Source organism: Mustela putorius, unplaced genomic scaffold, assembly GCF_011764305.1.
Source record: "Mustela putorius furo isolate JIRA1106 unplaced genomic scaffold, ASM1176430v1.1 tig00003845_pilon_pilon_pilon, whole genome shotgun sequence".
Lineage (NCBI taxonomy): Eukaryota > Metazoa > Chordata > Mammalia > Carnivora > Mustelidae > Mustela > Mustela putorius.
The window spans coordinates 48,043,145-48,061,684 of record NW_025421998.1 but is presented as its reverse complement, the minus strand read 5'-3'; positions in this window follow the sequence as shown (position 1 = coordinate 48,061,684).

Genomic DNA, 18,540 nt, shown 5'->3' with positions numbered 1-18,540 from the left:
TGACTTCCAAAAATATTCTTGTTTCCATAATTTTTACCTTTTCCAACTAATTCTCAATTATCCACTCAATAAATGTATGTGCAAAGTGATGGCAACATAATCAGTTTTTTTCTTTAATTTCTTAGAAGTTTATTCTTTCTTGTGGTACATGTACACAATGGAATATTATCCAGCCATCAGAAATTATGAATATTGACCATTTGCATTGGCATGGATGGAACTAGAGGAGATTATATTAAATAAGTCAGTCAGAGAAAGACAGTTATCATGTAGTTTCACTCATATGTGGAACATAAGCAATAGCACAAAGGGCCATAGGGAAACCCAAAGAGGGAGAAATGAGACAGGGAGACAAACCATGAGGAAACCCCAGAAATAATCTAGGGGTTTTAGAGAGGAGGAGGATGGGGAGGAATAACAGGGTGATGGGTATTGAGGAGGGCATGTACTGTGATGAGCACTGGGTGTTACACTTAACTAATGAGTCACTGAACACTACATCAAAAACTAGTTATGGGGGTGCCTGGGTGGCTCAGTGGGTTAAAGCCTCTGCCTTCGGCTTGGCTTGATCCCAGGGTTCTGGGATCGAGCCCCGCATCGGGCTCTCTGCTCAGCGGGGAGCCTGCTTCCCCTTCTCTCTCTGCCTGCCTCTCTGGCTACTTGTGATCTCTGTCTGTCAAATAAATAAATAAATCTTTAAAAAAAAAAACTAATTATGTACTATACAGTGGTTAACTGAACATAATTTTTAAAAGTTGCTTCTTTCTTAGGAAAAAGCAAACAAAAACACTTCCACTATCTTTGCTTCTCCTTTAGAAAACTGCACTTTTTTTTTTTTCTGGCTCGTATACAGATTTTTGAAAAATACTGCATCCATTTCATTTTTTCTCATTGCATTCTAGATCCCCTGCTACTCTGATGAAGCCTTCTCTGTGCTGCTAAATATTTTTGCCATATCTTTCTCTTAGTTTTTTTTTTTTTTTCCCAAGTATTATCTTCCACAATAGCTCTATTCTGCTTGAAACTATTTATCACCCATTTATGGAATTTTTCTCTTCTCTTGGCTTTCAGGATAATATACTTGTTTGCCACTTACTTCTCTAGTAATTAATCTGATAAGCCTTTCAAGCCTTCTTTATGGTTTTTAGTCCTTTTCTAAGAATGAGACTACCACAAGGCTGAATTATTATTTGTATATTGTTGCCTTTTATATTACCTTAGAAAGCTCAGGCATAATTATAGTTTCAGTGATCACTTGGCAAGCAAGCCTGACTTTTATCCTTACTTCTAATGGAAGCTCCAGTACATCTAATAAGGGGATCTTTTCAATAATCAACCATTAGCTTTTTTTTTTTTAAAGATTTTATTTATTTATCAGAGAGAGAGGGGGAGAGAGCGAGCACAGGCAGACAGAATGGCAGGCAGAAGAGGTAGAGGGAGAAGCAGGCTCCCTGCTGAGCAAGGAGCCTGATGTGGGACTCGATCCCAGGACGCTGGGATCATGACCTGAGCCGAAGGCAGCTGCTTAACCAACTGAGCCACCCAGACGTCCCTCAACCATTAGCTTTTGTTGCATGCATTTAGCACATTTTTTTTTAAGATTTTATTTATTTATTTGACAGAGAGAGATCACAAGTAGGTAGAGAGGCAGGCAGAGAAAGAGGAGGAAGCAGGCTCCCTGCTGAGCAGAGAGCCTGATGTGGGGCTCCATCCCAAGACCCTGAGATCATGACCTGAGCCGAAGGCAGCGGCTTAACCCACTGAGCCACCCAGGCGCCCCTGTTGCATGCATTTAATGTAAAACTTGCCACCTTCTCTAGATGGAATGCTTCCGATTCTGTCAACTTTGACATTCTCCTGGTCCCAGAAGGATGGACACCATACTATGAATAACAATTTCTTTGATACTAAAATATAATCAGTTGAAAAGTCCTGTCTGTCTAACTTGCCACCCCAAATAATGTATAGACATTCCCTCTAAATTTATGCTACTTCATTTTCTTACAAGGGGGCCTTTGCAAGTTTCCCTAATGCATAAAGCCTTTTTTCTTTACATTCACAAATTATAGGAGAATAGGTTTTTATATATCCTTATATTATTCCCTGTCTGCTTCATCTGTATAAACCTCATCTTATTAAAAATACAGCATGTTTTCTCAGGACAGAAATATTTCTATACTTTTTAAACATTACCTTTATGACTGAGCACATCTGTGGAGTTATATGGAATTTTATTATATCCTTCTTACTTAAATAGTTTGTTAATTTCCTAGCTAAACTCAAAAAGTATTTAATAATTAAAACTGGAATGTTTTGATACAGAATGAACAATTGTTTATATTTATTTAAAATAATAAGATCCAGGGCGCCTGGGTGGCTCAGTGGGTTAAGCCGCTGCCTTCAGCTCAGGTCATGATCTCAGGGTCCTGGGATCGAGTCCCGCATCGGGCTCTCTGCTCAGCAGGGAGCCTGCTTCCTCCTCTCTCTCTGTCTGCCTCTCTGCCTGCTTGTCATCTCTCTCTGTCAAATAAATAAATAAATAAAAATCTTTAAAAAAAAAAAAAAATAAAAATAAAATAATAAGATCCAGTGGGAAAAGGTGAAGCAGAAGAATATATCAGTAACAATATTTAAAAAAAAAAAAAAACCAAGTTGGTTTTCATTTATTTCCAACAAAAGTTGGTAACCAAATCTCGCAAATGTAAGAATCTGTGTGTCCTTTAGTGACTATTGAAGCAAGTATTGATCCCTGTTTTGAAATGTATAGAAATATATTTTTATTTCAGGTTTATTTTTTCTTCTTTTTTTAAGTTATTATTTAAATTCTAGTTAACATACAGTATAGGGATTCAGTACTTCTGTACGGTGTTGTCATTTTTTAACCTGAGTTTTTTACTATAGAATCAAATTATTATAATAACTTGATGGTTTTCATTTGCACTAAACATGGTAATAGAATATATATGCTTTATATGTACATTATCTCTCAGATGAACTAGTAGTACTTGTGTTCATAAATGTAAAAAATGGTTCTCATTTTATTTCAGTTAACAATTTCTTCTCAGTATTGACATTTGCATTAAAAGTGTAATTTGCTATTTTGGCATATAGTTTATATTGCTTTGCATATTATGTAATTGTCAAAATCTGTGATGCTAAGAACACAATAATTGTGGACATTTGTAGTAAATATATGCTCTTAAAATGAAAATATCACTAGTCAAATCTGAAGTTCCTGAAAAAGAAAAATTATTCTTAATAAGAAACACTTATAAAATCTTGTACCAGGAGTACCTGGGTGGCTCAGTCAGTTAAGTGTCCAGCTCCTAATTTCTGTTTAGGTCATCATATCAGGGTTATAAGATGGAGCTCTCCATTGGCCTCTGAGCTGGTCATGGAGATTAAGGTTCTTCTTAAGATTATTAAGATTCTTTTTCTTCTCCCTTTGCCCACCCACCTCCCAACTTGCTCACTCACTCTCTGAAAAAAATAAATAAAATCTTGTAGCAAATACTGTATAGATCTTTTATGTGCTCAATCTCATTTAATCCTAACTACAGTGGTTCTATTTACAGAAAAGAAACTAAGGTTCAAAGAAGTTAAGTTACTTCTCCAAGGTCATTTGATAGTAAAAAGTGGAGCAGAAACTCCATCCTTGTTTTGTCTGATTCTACAGCCCACATAGAACATGTCACACTTGTTTAAATATTCAGTGAAGACCTATTATCAACATAATGTTAATTTTTAAAAATAAGCAAGTGGATTATATTCATATCCTTGACACCTCCTTTAGAAATACCAAGTTGATGGCAGATCTTAGTGTGCAAATATATTGCAGTGAACTTTGGACACAGGCCACATCTGACCTATTAAAATGGAAATATATGGGCTATTTTAGAGCCACATATTCCCATCATTGTGTCATGTGTATTTAAAAACAAAACAAACAAAAACTATTACGATAGGGGCCCTGGGTGGCTCAGTGGATTAAGCCGCTGCCTTTGGCTCAGGTCATGATCTCAGGGTCCTGGGATTGAGCCCTACATCGGGCTCTCTGCTCAGCAGGGAGTCTGTTTCCCCCTCTCTCTCTGCCTGATTCTCTACTTGTGATCTCTCTTTCTGTCAAATAAATAAATAAAATCTTTAAAAAAAAAACCCAAAAAACAAAAAAACTATTACCATAGCTGCACTTTGTCATATATAATAAATTTTTTGAATGGGAGCTAAATAAGTCAAAATAAAAAGAGATAAACTACTGACATTTATCAGATAAATAAAATGATGTGGTTTTTTTTCTCCATCTGGCACACAGTTTGTAGTTATGGAATCTTGAACCTCTTCTACTTAAAGTCACAGTTTTTCCCACAAACCTTTCTATTTTGTCATTTTATAATAAATAAAATATATAACCACAAGATATCATGGAAAACACTCTTCTTAGTATACAGGTTAATGATGTTTGTAAGAAAATGCTTCCTTATATATGATTTGTTTGAACATGAATTAAAATATTCTTTTAATTAAATTATTCTTTTATTTTGTACAAATACAAAATTTGTACAAAATTTGTTTTGTTTTTTTTCTTTTTTCTTTTTTTTCCTTTTTTTGTACAAATACAAAATAAAAGAATAATCTTTTAAAGATTTAAGGGGACAATAAAATATTAACATTTCATACATACATTTTGATATGAATTAGGGCAGTCCACTTTTCTCAGTCTTCAGATTAGATCTTTCAAGATGTAAATGTGTTAGGGGGCGCCTGGGTGGTGCCCTCTTGAAGCGTCCTACTCTTGGTTTCTGCTCAAGTGATCTCAGAGTCATGAGGTCAGGCTCTGCAGTCAGCTTGAGTCAGCTTGAGTTTCTCTCTCTGTCTCCCTATGCTGCTCCCCACCTGCTCTTTTTCTCTTTCTTTCTCTCAAGTAAATAGAAAATCTTTAAAAACAAACAAACAAAAAAACAAACTAAACATGTATTAACTGAGACCATCTAGAAATTCTGAGTCAAATTATTAACAGCAGAATTAACTTTGTAATTGAATTATATATAAAACAAAATTTTCTTTAAAATTTTCAACTGGGAAAATCGCATTTTAAAATGAGTATTTTTTTTTCTTTTCTTTTAAAGATTTATTCATTCTAGAGAGAGAGAGACAGCACAAATAGGGAGAGGGGCTGAAGAAGAGGGAGAGAGAGAATCCTCAAATGGATCCCCCGCTGAGCACAGAGCCTGGTGCTGGCTCAATCCCAAGGCTCTGAGATCATGACCAGAGCCAAAATTAAGAGTTGGAAGCTTAACTGACTGAGCCACCCAGGCGCCCCCCAAAAATGAGCATTTAAAATTTTTAAAAAATGTGTGTGCAATAAGAGCATTGGGGTAGAAGACAGTCAATTTGGGGCATTTGTATCAATGCTAATCAAGTGATCTGTTGCAAGGGCTTCAGTAATTATACTTTCATTATTATTTTATTATAAAAATTCCTTTTATATACACATCAGATAGCTTTTTTGGTTTTATACATGCGCCCTTATTTATGAGCTTGATGATGGTGTCAGTAGTAAGTGATGTCACAATTTGGGGGGCATTGCAGGGCCACGTGAAAGTCCTCAGCAAAGGCAAGGAGTTATGTTGCTTTGACAGCCACTATGGCCTGGCTGGATACAGGCCTGATGGGATTTGGAGGAAAATTCATGATGAATAATTAACACTTCAGTTGGTAAATTTCTTGTTTTTCTATCTGTATAGTCAAGGTTGGAGAACTATAGTGGATCTGTTACCTTAAATTCCTAAAAAAATTTTTCCATCAAAATATAACCGTGCCCACTTTTAAAAATACATGTTATACCTCAGTCGGGAATTTTGGAAAGTAAAGAACTGTGCTAATATTTTCAAGAGACATTCATCTGGATTTTGTGAATTCCTATATTTACGAAAGTCATTCATATCCATAGTTCCTCCTTCCACAGCTAACAATATATGTCCCTAGAAGTGAGAGAAACCTCTTTAGTTCCTTAATGACACTTAATGAGCTTGAAATGGATAATGAAATAATAGCAAACATCAGTGTTGCTTTGAAATATATAAGATTTGTTAGCTATCTGAGATTTAAATTTTCTAACAGTCCATTAACAAATTACTAATTTAATTTAGAACTTTATGGGTTATTCCTAAATTGTCAATCATTCATAAGTTGTCAATAGTCTTTTTGTATCCTTCTTTAAACAAAGAGACTAGAACTAGATGAGCTCTAAAGTCTCTTCTAGCTTTAAGTTTTGTTTTTAATTTTATGTTTCAGTGCATTTCCACCATGGTTTAATCTCTGATAATGCCAAGGATATTTTGATTTTAAAGATACCAATAGTAGTATCTAAGTCATGTACTACAGAGAGAGGAGGATGAGGAAGAAGGTGAGCAAGACAGAGGATGTTTCTTTACTGCCAGTGGATGTTAAACTGTGTTTTCTTGTTTGACATGCTCAGTATCAAGGAAGGAAAGAAAACTTTGGTTATATGTTATAAATTTGAATGTGCTATTTTGCATTGTTAACATACTTCCCAAAATGATATTAACCAAGAGAAAAGGTAACACTTTGAACTCTGAAAATCTCAAGACATTGAAACTCTGTAAACTCCTGCTTTAACACTATAGCAACTCATGCTTCTTGAACTATAGAAAGTGTCATGTGATACCCTGAACTTTTTCTTGTCATACCTTAATATGAGAACATCTTCTGTTCTGACCTTCACTAAAGATTAAACCTTGCCATAACCCCCAGCACCACCACCCCTGCCGCAAAAAAAAAAAAAAGAAAAAAATCCATCCGCCCAATCTACTTTCACACATGGGAGAAGAATCAGTTTCAAATTTACTATAACTCAAACCATTAAGGTTTTTATTTGTCCAAGACAACACCTTAGTTTATACTCCAGATACTGCTAAGCCTTCAGCGGAAACTGAGCCCGAGGGGTAATGTACTCCATATGCTTCATCATACTGCATAGGCAGACAATTGGATCTTTCACATTTGAGTTGGTTCAGATAAGTTGCAAATTGGAGGTAGCACAATAATAAAAGTTACAGAGCAATGGATGTTACTTAGAGAAGAACAGTAGTTTCTAAGGCAGAGATAGAGCAAAGATAATCTGTGCATTTGACATAAGCTACTAGCCAATCAATAATTATGGTATGATTATGTCTATACGTAATGGAATTATTTAACAAATATATGGTTTATTCAAACCACAAAGGCTTTTTCTATTTCATAGGACATGTTTTAATTGTATAGAAATAAAAATGTCATTTTCTTGATTATAAAATTGATACACATTCATTACTCAAAATTACAACACAGATTAAGGACCAACTGGAGATAACATTAAGCTGTTGTCATCCTGAGTATATCTTGATGTCACATATGTGGATATCTGTAATATACATAAGAAATATATAATATAGATAACAAGATATATGATGTGATTATATTTGGATCATCTTTCACATATGTTTGTAATCTGTTTTCTTCTTGCATTGTATCATAACTGATTTTCTATACTTTTATTTTAGAACATGATTTTTAATAGTTGTAATGTATTTATCATAATTTTCCATAAAGAATTTAATCAGTTTTTATTATTTGATATATATTTTCAATATAATAAATATTTGAGACTTGGTTACACATGAACTTTTCGATATATCTGATTATATATACAAATTTTGAATTAACTTTGAATACATTCATCTGGAAGTGTAGAATCAATAATTAACCTTTTATGTATTGGTAGTTTCATCTTGGCTGTCTGTTTTAAGTATACTCTTACCAGTAGTGTATGAGATGTATTATTTCTCTAAATTCTTGTCACCATAGCCAATTTGTTTTTTAAATTTTGTCATTTTGGTAGATGGAAGATGCTGTCTTCTTTAACGTGTGTTTTCATTTTAAGTAAGCATGTAGTACTTTATATTTCTTGATCATACATATTTCTTCCTCGATAATTCAGCACTGTGTGTCTTTTCTCCTTTTCTTATCTGATAATCTTTTTCTAGCACTGAATTCTATAGGGATTAGATCCTTTTAATTTTAGTTATTTGTTTGTTTGTTTAGTCTTTACCTAAATTTTAGTTAACAGATGGTGTAATATTGGTTTCAGGAGTATAGTTTAGTGATTTATCACTTATATGTAACACCCAGTACTCATCACAACAAGAACCTTTTCAGATTCTGTTAAATAGCCTTGTGCTGTTCAAACCTTATGGAGATGTTTCTCACAGCTATTTTTTTTTTCTAATTTGGATTCTTGATAAATACAGGATTATAACACTCTAGTATCCTACACTAAAAATATTTCTACACTTACAGTTTTTGGCAATCTATCCTTACATTTTTTTTTTAATTAGAAAAATCTGAAGGAATTGATAATTAGACACTGGAAGACTGAAATAAAAGAAAGTAATGTGGCTCAAATATTTGCCTCAGGAATTGGCCTCTCAAATGAATTAATTGGCCAAGGAAACACAAATATGGCATTTCAGCACCATTTTATTGGACTGATTGTATATATTAAAGATGAGTGGCTTTTTACTTTGTGTCCCTAGAATCCTTTATTTCTTTGTAGGTGCCACACACATATACCTGTGGTAGGTGAAGAGAAAACACTAGACAGGTGGTACCAGGTCTCCTTTACCTGTATTTGTTATAATTGCTGTGCTTTCAATTGTCACTTTACAGAGCTGTATTTCCGTAAATGAGTTTCCTTTTTTTAAAAGAGAATTTATCTGATAATTAAGATTTACTGCTCTAGAAAGTTTTCAGATCTTTATGTGAAATTATCTTGTTATATACATCACCACAAAATCTTTCAGGATCTAGGAAAAGATTCAGTTCTGAAAAAAATGGATTTGGGTCAACATAGTAAGAGCTAGCATTCATAGATATCTACAATGGCTATCTCAGATTATTCAGGTATAGATGATATTGGTGATATAGGAGTATCTGGACATCACCCATATAACAATTAGCTTTTAGCATAATTTACATATACCAAATATTTGAATCAAGCATAAGTTAAGTACATAGATATTACATTTTAAGTTCTAGGTATTACTTTTTTAAGGGATATTGTTTCATTGCTATTATGTCTTTTTGTTTGGAGGTAAGGAAATTACATATTTCAACAGAATTTGGAGTAGGCTTAATTCAGTTGTTACTATACTACTAAAAATGTCTTATTAAAGAAGTGTTCATTACCTCTGAAACAAATGTTAGATCCAGTAAAGCCTAAAATAAAAGGTGCCAAATAAATTCATTCCAAGGTACTATAATTAAGCAGTGTCATGTAGCCTTTTTCTTATTAATAGTTCTTTTGGCCATAATGAAGAGTCTTTGTCACTCATTCCAGTACAAGTTTTATATGATGAAAAGGGTTTTTTTAAACCGTATTTTGAAGGAAATAGAAAAATCAGGTGATAAATGTACAGCCTGAATATATGATCATTATTTACAAAATGTTGAGATAATTAAGGTGCAGTTATCATTAGCATATTTTAATCTGACAAACACTTATGGAATTTTGTTCTAGGATAAGATGTCATGAGATATTATTAGAGTGTTAATTGGGGGAAAATGGAATGAATGTCTAGATAAAAGTAATACTTCCAAGTTTTCTTACAGGGACTCCTTTTTAGACAGTACAAGATCTTCAAGACTGATGATAATGAAAATTGTCAAAATAATATGTCTTTTATAGTTATACTTAATAGACAGGTTGATTTGCATGTTTATATCATTTGTCAGTGTGAAACTATAGAAACAAATATCTTTATTTAGAGATGAGGAAACCTAGGTACAAAAAAGTTAATCTTACCATGATCAAAATGCTATTAAGTGACAAAAACAAAACATAACTCAGGGTATCATCTTCAGAGTCTGTGCTGTGAACTATTACATAATGGACAGTATTGATTGAAAATAACAATATCTGATAGTGAATGAATTTCATTTACACAGAGATTTGTGTCACAGTATGACTGTAGATATTTGAAGGCAAATTCCCCCAAAGAATTTGAACCTTTCTCCTTACATATGGCATGAATGTTCTGATTCCAATGAAAATTAGGAATAGATTGCTGCTCTAGAGCAAAAATTAAAGCAAAAAATAAAAAAAGCAAAACTGACGTGGGGCTGAGCATTTATCAGTTTTTCTTTGCAGTTATAGTACAGATACACTTTTCTGATAGCTTCATGGGTACTAGAGCCTAATGATAAAGTGAAACATGCAGACGTAAGTGCCCTGTTGAGTATAATTATTGAGTGTTTGTGCCAGATATTTTGCTGGAAAGCACCAACATAAGATGCCAAGAAGACTCCAGGGATATATTGTTTAGTGGTGTGAATTGGGCCTATTAGGGACAAATTGAAGTTTGCTGACTCTTGATGCGGCAGAAACGTTTACTGCTCGCAAAATAGTCATGTGCTTTAGAATATGTAGCAGGCCCCTTATAAGTGTATCAGGCTTGGTTCTGGCCTACAGGCTATTGACATGTATCACATCTCCATCAAAGTATGTAAGACCATGGGTATAACCCTCCACATCTCTTTTCCCTTGCCGTGATATTTTGGAGAAACATGCTGAGATTACTAATTCACAAAATTACTTTCTAAATGGAGAGCCAACTGTCTTGTTTCAGAATTTGTAGGAATAAGAACTAAACTCTTGTTAAGGTTTAAGATAGAGAGGTTAACCCATTGTGACCACATCATCTAGTCCATCATGGATAATACACTTGGCTCTTCTTCCTTTGTAAAGATTATTGCTAAATTAACTCTTTCAAGCTTATCAACAGTTAGTTAATAATGATGCTCCTGATGCACAAAGGAATAGCTGAGGGTCTCCAAATAGGATGTTTTGCCACTTCAGGAATTTCCTGTGTTTCCTTGAGATTTTGTTTGGGAGGTTTCTATGTGTGGTACCACATTGTGAAACTCCTAATCAGGGGGTCAAGAGGATCAACTTACAGAGATATTTCAGATCCTACATCATTTTGATATATAGATATATAATTTGGTACCTATTTGCAAGGGGCTGGGGTATGAGAGAAAAATTTTAGTGGCATCTTCTAGATCAATGCTATCCAAGAGAAATACAGTGCAAGTCACATATGTAATTTTAAATGTTCTAGTGGCTATATTTAAGAACTAGAAAATTAACTTCAGTAACGTACTTTATTTAGTCCAGTGTACCCAATAGTTAATTGCAATCAGTATAAAAGCCTGTTAATTTCAAGTCTTTGAAATCATGTGAATTAATTTCATGTGAAGTCTTTTAAAGCATAACTTAATTTGGTTAAGTTACATTTCAAATGCTCAACACCCACATAATGATGTATTCAACACTGTAGCTCTAGATGCATCTAAAATTTATTCCATGTTTTGTTAGGCATCTTTTAGGTACACTCACAATATTGTCATATTTGTTCATTTTAATATTCTTTTACATTAGTAAATAAGTGAATGCACTCATAGAGTTAGAAGGTGACAGAACTAAGGTTAAAACCAGTTCTCCCTCCTGCCTCTGGAGCTAGAGCAGTGTGCAGGACAAGTAGGGTAACATGGGGAGTCCTGTGTAATCCAAGTAAGAAGGATGAGGGTGGGTTCTTCTAACTTGAGCAACTGATTTGGCAGTGATGCTGTTTATACAGAGGCTGACATGAGCTTTCTAATCTGAAGTGGGATTTAGCAGTTTTCGATCACTGGAAATGCCTGTACAGTGCAAGTAATCTTACCCACTTTTTTGTTTTAACCATATCTATATTACGTTTGGTCACAAATGCCGGATGATCATGGCATCTGCTAACTATTTTTTTTAATGAGTCTAAATAAAGAACTACATATGGATTGCCAAGTCTTTAACATTACAGAAAGAGGAACACCAACATCTAGTTCAACAACCTCAGATATACAGAATGTAACATTTACTAGATTTTGTGTGCTTCTTTATGTCTTTCAAAAAGATACTCATTCAACTTTGTCACCACACATAAAACAGTGGAGATTTTTACAGTTTGTGTTTGTCTTTGGGCTTGAAAGAACAATTCCAGGTGTTGCCACCTGGGCTTCTGCTTTGGCAAAATCTATCAGATGATGATATGCTACGTACTTTGGAAAATCTGATCTTAAAAATCAAAGGGACTCAGGTTTTTACTCTGATCAAATCATATTTTCACTTGAACAGTATAGGATACAAGATTTGCCTAAGAACAAAACTTGGAGGTATCCAGGCAATTTATAAACTATGGACAGGTAATGATGGTCCACAGATGAGAACTGCTATGGAAAAAAAAAAAAATGTAACAATTATCCTGCAAACTCATAATTGTGCCATTTTTATTTCTCTGCATTTACTACATCAGGGAAATAGTAAAGTTGTTTTCAATAAGTAGAGGTGTGACTGTATTTGATTATGGGTGAAATTGATTTAAATTGACTTTGCTGTGTCTCCACAGAAACATTAACCTCACTGTAACCAGCACACATCATCATCTGCTGCTGTAGATGACTACAGATGCTCTAAATTAGAGAGAAGAACTGTCAGGTGTCCCATTACTGTGTAGCCTACTTTCAAGATCAGTAGTAGGTTTTACTGTATTTTATCATAAAGTGTTCCAAGATTGTTTTGACTTTTTTAGTCATAGCTCTGTTTCCGTATTCATTATTTATCCCTCTAGAATCCATCGTTAGAAATATGGAGTTGGACCAAGGTGGTTCCTGCCTCTCTGAGATTATTAGGCAAGGGTCCTGCAAAATGAATAGGCCAAGTAGGAGGGAAGAATCTTCTGCAGTCACTGTGTTGAAGAAGTTGCATCTAGTATTTTATACATTCTTACCTAATACAGAGAAAGCTTCACTTTGATCATAGATCTCCTTAGTTGGTGGAAACTACTGTTAGCTGGTGGTATAAATAATTGCCTTGGGACACCTGGGTGGCTCAGTTGGTTGGACGGCTGCCTTCGGCTCAGGTCATGATCCCGGAGTCCGGGGATCGAGTCCCGCATCGGGCTCCCAGCTGCATGGGGAGTCTGCTTCTTCCTCTGACCTTTTCCTCGCTCATGCTCTCTCTCACTGTCTCTCTCTCTCAAATAAATAAATAAAATCTTAAAAAAAATAATAATTGCCTTATGCTGGGCCCTTGGGCTCAGAACTAATATTCCTTCTGAGTTCCGGTTAGTGTTTGGTTCTGTTGCAATCCCTTGTATTTTGAAGTGCTCAAAAGATGCAGTTGGCCCAATAGTTTTTTTTTCTTTTTTCTCAGCCACTGAAACCTTTTAAAAACTAGTTTTTTTTTTCCCCATATTCTGTTACACCAACTTTACAGAAATCATTCTCTGAAAATAAATAGAATTTAGAAAAACAATTGACTACAGTGAGTTTCAGGTTACAGATTTGTAAGACAAGAAGGCAGTGATTCAGAATTTCAGACACTCAGCTTGCACATGTCCAGGCATTGACCCCACCTTACCTAACTTTCACATTATGCAATGTGATTACTTGAAACTATTTCTCAGAATAACAGTATTTTGCTAGTATTTCTTTTATCAAAAACATATACGGCATATATGTATATAAGTATATATATATATTAAGTATATATATATATATTTAAACATAAACCTACATGATTACTTTTTTAAAAATTCTACTTAAACTAAAACTTGTACCTGGGATCCTTTTACCATTATCATAAGTGTATGTGGCTTGTGAATTACATATTTGTATTATCAAATACAGAATTATTTTTCACATATTTCAGCTTGTCTTATTTCTCTTTTCATCTACTAAACACCTTCTTCTGGTTTTCGATTGGCCTATTTTAGTGCTTCTGTCATTTTAATTCCTTAGTCAAGTGAAACATAAGCAGATAGTTGTCATTTAACCATTTTCAATGTCACTTTGATCCATTTTTATGTGGCCATCTCCTTGTATAAAGATATTCTATATTCTCAAAATCCTTTATAAATCTGAGCTTATCAAATTACTAATATTAAACCCTTAAAATATTTTATTATAAGAGAGCATGTGTTTTGTCTTAACTTTCTACTTTGTTTGGTACACAAATACACATTTTTCCTTTATTCCTACAAACAAAAGTGTTGATATCAAAGGCAGCTGGTGTTTCTTTGCTGAGTCAGAATCATATAAAACTAGAGTGTGCCATTAAATATTTTGGGAGAGCTATACCAACACAGCTAAAACACAGAGATTTTTTAGTGATTCAAATCATAAACCCAAGCTCAAAACGAAAGAACCACTTTAAAAATAAAATATGCTACAAATTGATGAAGCATGAAAAATAAAAACACATAAGAATAACCTACCATAGTGCCAGAATTACATTAGTCATGTTAAACTCTTCAAGTTGGAAAATTTAAAACAGAAGACTAAGGTTTTACCTATAAGTTTCGATTGAATTTTTTTCCCTCCGAGTTTTATGAACTTGTTCTAAACTCGGTCCACTTAAAAGTATAACGTTGCTTTTTATGGCATAGGAGAAATAAATGGTTTATTTCCCTTAACTTGTAGATAGAAATTTAATGCTTATGAATTTGATGGTATAGAATATATAATGTAATATATAGCATTTCATTATGGAACTGTCTTACATTAGGGTGCCTATGCTTCTTACAGGTAGATATGTCAGGGGGGCAGTTTGAGATGCATACATGTATCAACAAAAAGGTGAATGCAAATGAAAATGTAGAAACTGAATGTAATTATTTCCCATGTGCATTATAAGGAAAGTGTTGAAAATTCTGATTTTGAAACAGGTGGACAAAAGGAGGTTCATTTAGAAATTTTTGAAACTTGAGAAGGTAGTCATGTCATTGTCTCTTAATTTTAACACTCCCCACATACACACAAAAGGATAATTAGAATTTCGTAAAATGTATGTGTTAAGGAATTGGAGTAATGAAAGATTGCATGTCTTTTGAACTTTTTGTTAAATTTTATAAATTTAATCAGTCAAAATCTGTATTTCATGCTAGATTTCTGAACATTATTTACTATGTGATACTTGAAGAAAATCACCAATTTCTGAAAGAAATCATAAAACTATATGTAAGAAGAGACAGAAGTTAGGAAAACAGTATATTGGGTATTACTTTACACTTTTTTTAAGTAATGTGTAGGTATTCATTTAGTAATGTAGAAACATAATTAAACTTTATTGTGAAAGCACCAATTAGTGTTATGTGAAAATAGCAACTTATTTTAAAATTCAGTAACAGTATACAGAATCACCAAATAACATTTACTGGCCATAGCAAAATTGCTCTTGAATTATTACCATGCATAATTCCTGGAGAAAGTCAGTTCCTTAGTTTTAAAATATGGATTGCATCATAAATCACATAAATTACCATTGGCTATTTAGCATTTTTTAATAAATTTCCAAATTTTTTAATTTCAGAGTATCAATTGAGGGACATAATTTATTTCTTGGAGAAATGTAGCAGAAAAATATTTTTTTGCACAACAAAACTTTGAGAGACAAATCCCAATTTTGGCTTAATTTTCCATACTTAAATTCGTATATCATGAGTATATGCTACCAAGATAAGTTTGTCTGACTGATAAAATACAAGACAAAGTTCATAATATCTTTAGCTTAAAGATCATATTTAATTTTAAATATTTTTCCCATCATATCTCATGTCACAAATGTACAGAGGAATAGCAGCATCATGATTCTTAAAATTTAAAGAAATTCTTTAGGTTGGTTAATTTAGGCCCTTTAAAATAAAATAATCTTAATTTTTAAAAAATCTCTGCTTTTACTATTGAATATCATTTTGCTAAACAAGAGGAATAATAGATGTACACATTTATCAAATTTAATGAGCCTAACACATACTTAAAATAATTTTATGTTTTCTAGAAAAGACTAGCAGCTTACATTATTCATATATTCAGGCTCGTGTTATAATGCACTGTTTGGTATCAAAACCCTGCATGAAATACTGGTATTAATAGAATGTTTTTCAGGAAAATAGAAGTATATTAAAAACATAGGATAAACACCATTTATAGTTTAAAATGAAAGCTATTAAAAAGTCTGTAATTTTGTAATTTTTACTATGTTTCATAATAAAATTAGCCATTAAGTGTAAAAAGGCATCTCTCACATATTGGGATATTAGATGTGGACACTCAAGTAGCTATTATAGGGAATGTTAGGGCTTTTTCTTGTTAGGACATCTTAAATTCTTTTCCTATGGCCTAGAAAATAAAATTTAGTATTTTTTTCTTATTTCAAATATCCTAAGAAATGAAAATTTTGAAAAAAATTTTGAAAAGAAAACTTATATTTTGAATAATATATATTTGGAAATTCAAAGAAAATGAAGTAATATTTAATTCTGGAATGCATCAAGACCATTTTTGTTTCTTCCTTGAATTGCACTTTTTCAGATAGCGTTTTTCATGTATTATGCATTCTATTAAAAATCTAGACTTCATCATTTTTATTGATATTGTGTATTTTGGGTCTTCAATTAAAAGACCTTTTCTGCTAGCTTTGCTTTAGTTGTGTACTTTTCAAAGAGATTCCTTCTTTTTTTAATCTTTTCTATCTTTTCTTTCCCTGTCTTTTAGCCTCATAGTTCTAGGAGGCTGACTGAGACAGGTTGTAGAGAAATTTCTGGACATGTTGTTAACATCTGACACAGTAAGTGAGAAAAAAACCAGCACAATCACAGGGCAAGTTTAAGGAGAACTGACAGCTCCTGGAGATGAAAAGTTTGTGTTTGCTAGTTGCTAGTTACCTGGTTAAATTCAAATCCATTCATTTCTCAGTTACTTGCTCCCTCTAAACCACTGTAATGCAAACCAAAAGGGAACCTTTATGGATGTTTTGTTGATCTCTGTAGATCGAGTGTATCTTTTGTTAGCCTTGTCTGACATTTTCCACAATGCTTTTAGTAGACAGCATTATATTATGTAAATATTTCTGGTTACTGTTTATGGAGATGGTTGCCTAAATTTCTCTTTGGATAAAGCCTTTAATGCATTCACCCATAATCCCTATAGAGGAGTTACTCAAGTTTGGGAAGTTTAGTGTTGCTCTTTGTACTTCAACTTTTAATATCAGAGCACATATTGAAACCATAAACACAATGAAAATTCAAAAAATATTCCGACCATATTAGAAGAATATACCCCCTCCTTTTTTTATCCTTAAAGAGCCAAGGGCGTGGGGAGTGGCAGGAAGAAACTTTCTTAAGATCTAAGCCCTGGACGCCATCCTGGGAGTGCTTAAAACCCTTAGAAACGTGCAACCTGAAGAACACCCCCTTTCGAAGTCTAAAACAATATTAGATTCCCAAAACGTATCGGCAAAGAAAGTCTTACCGTCAAACGCTTGCAGCAGGTTCCAGCTCAGACCCAGACTGAAAAGCTGAGCAGCTGGTGAACAAAAGTTTTAGCTTTTTTTTTTTTTTTTTAACGAAGTCTGCAAAACTAATTTCCCTCAAAATAGGGCTCAATTTCCGTTAAAGAAAGCAGCGCTTACAAATCTCAGAATTCCTGATCACCCCCACCCCATCCCACCTCAAAGCAATGGAAAACAATTCAAACTTTCACACGAATGTAAAGGTTTATTGAGAGGCCACTCTCCTGCAGTAGGGCTTAATAGACAGGGGAGATAGGCTGAAACCTGAGGGACTGGTTGAGGCAAAGGTTCTGCCTTGGGGAACACTTCTCAAAGATTAATCAATACTTTTTCCTAATTCAAACCAGATGGCTGGCCCAGTTTGCTGTCCTCATTAATCCCATTAACAACTTCAAAGACCTGGTCCCCAACCTCTGGACTCGTGAGACAATGAAAATAACGGGGTTACACTGCTGGTGGCATGTTTGGGGTCCTGGGCAGCATAGGTGAGAGACCGTTTTTCTGATACCACATGTCCCAGGCAAGACTTGACTGTTCCTGTAGTTCATTACATGCAGCTTGCTTGCCGTGTGTAAAGGACTCTGCCCCTAGCAGTGTCACCCCTCAAGCAAGTGGCAGTATTAAAACCCAGCCGCTGTTCATACTGATTCACCGGTGGCAAGTTTTCTAACTCATTTTGTATGATGCAAGAGTGTAACCAGGGAGATCTGAAGCAGCACCCATGTTTAGTGAACTTTGGGGGATACTGAAGTGTTAATATTTCCCAGTAAATGGAACCGTGGCGGTAGGCAGAGAGGCAGAAGAGGTGCCATTAGCTGATTTAATTTTGAGCTGAAGAGAGGGTGAATTTCTGAAGGGAGATGAGGGGACATGGGCTAGCTCCTGAGGTTTGGAAAGACTAGAAATGTGCTTGCAGTGTACACATCACATGTGACCAGAAGGATATCGCTTTGGGTTTTCCTGACCGAAAAGTCTTGGGTTGACAAATGGCTAGTTTGACGTGGACCAGGCGAGCAAGGGAAAGGACATTGTGCAAAGCAGGAAGGGCACATTTAGAAAGCCAGAGGAGCCCATCTGACACCACAGGTGAGGATGCC